Genomic DNA, 1373 nt, shown 5'->3' on the forward strand with positions numbered 1-1373 from the left:
CCCACCCCTTTCGCCCTTTTCCCCAAATAAAAGAAGGGCGTGATTTTTGCGGGGTATGGATGGTGGCAATGTACCCGTATGTTGTTCTTGAACGCGATTTAACAGCATGGTCTGATCTTTCGGGTGCAGCGAGGGTGCTTGCCAGCCTCAATTCTGACCGATCGGAGGGAAAACAACTTTTTGTTGTTTTTGGTGTGTGTTGTTTTTTTTTTTTTTGGGGGGGGGGTGGTTGAGGTAAGTTTTAAATTATTTTTTTTTCAAACGGCGCTTGCAACTCTACATAAGGTCATATGAGCGCACCGGACACATTAAGCATTTTCAGTTGGAAGGAAATTTTGAATATTGCCCGGGTGGCGGCCGAAGCCTTCTCTCGATTTTGGACCACGAAGGGATCTTTAACGTGCGCAACTTGCACACGGGACCTCCGAGATTTTTCGCCCTGTTCCGAGAAGGTTAGGTGAAAATCTTTCCTACCATAAAATTAGGAGAGTGGCTGAAAGACAGCAGTAAGAAGGAGAGCTATGAAGCAGCAGTAGAAAGGTTGCAGAAAGAGTCAAGAGCGCAAAGGAGGGGGCAAAGGAGGTGAGGTGGTGGGGGTAGAAAGGCGACACGAAAGCAGACAACATAATACATTTGTTAGAAGCAGAAAAGGGTGTGAAAGAAGAACATTTCCCGAAATCCGCCCAGTGTCATGTGTCCTTGATGAATAAATTTGGGTTCTGTCCAGGAAAACATTTTCTAGCGACTTGAACTCACGGATTTCGCTAAAAATCGCGAAAATCACGACAAGTCGCGCGCGAAGGATGAAAGTACACTCTACTCTAAAAAGAGTTAGATCTTCTCTCAACATCAAGGTTTGATGAATTTCCTTCTGCCCATTCTCCTTTTCTGTAGCCTTTAGTGGAAGAAGAAAAGGAGGGAGTGAGGGAGTCTCACAATACACGAGCCTTTCTGGCGCCCACTGGGATGAGAATGTGAGGCGTGTGAATTACGGAAACTTTATGCGAAAAGAAAGGCAGACTGAATGAAAGAGGTGTGAGCACACAAGCTGAGGAAAGAACCTTTTGTACTTCTTGTTGATCTAGATCTCTGGAGGTTGGGCTTCAAGTTCGTGACATGACGTGACGAAGTGTGGGGGGTCATCTCTTGACATCCCCCCCCCCTTTTTTTTTTTTTTGTTTCTCACATGAATACACACCTTTTTTTTCTCTTCTCTTTTGAGTGTCGTCAGCGGTACAGTGTTATGTTTTTGTTTTCAAGCAGGCAAGTTCATGGTGACCTTCTCCGTGCGTGTGTTTTAGCAGTTACCTCAACCTGGTGGAGCTGTAGGTTGTTAAATTGTAATTTAAATCCGATTCCTTCTTTGACACGCC

Source organism: Aplysia californica, unplaced genomic scaffold (genome assembly GCF_000002075.1).
Source record: "Aplysia californica isolate F4 #8 unplaced genomic scaffold, AplCal3.0 scaffold00705, whole genome shotgun sequence".
Taxonomy (NCBI): Eukaryota; Metazoa; Mollusca; class Gastropoda; order Aplysiida; family Aplysiidae; genus Aplysia; species Aplysia californica.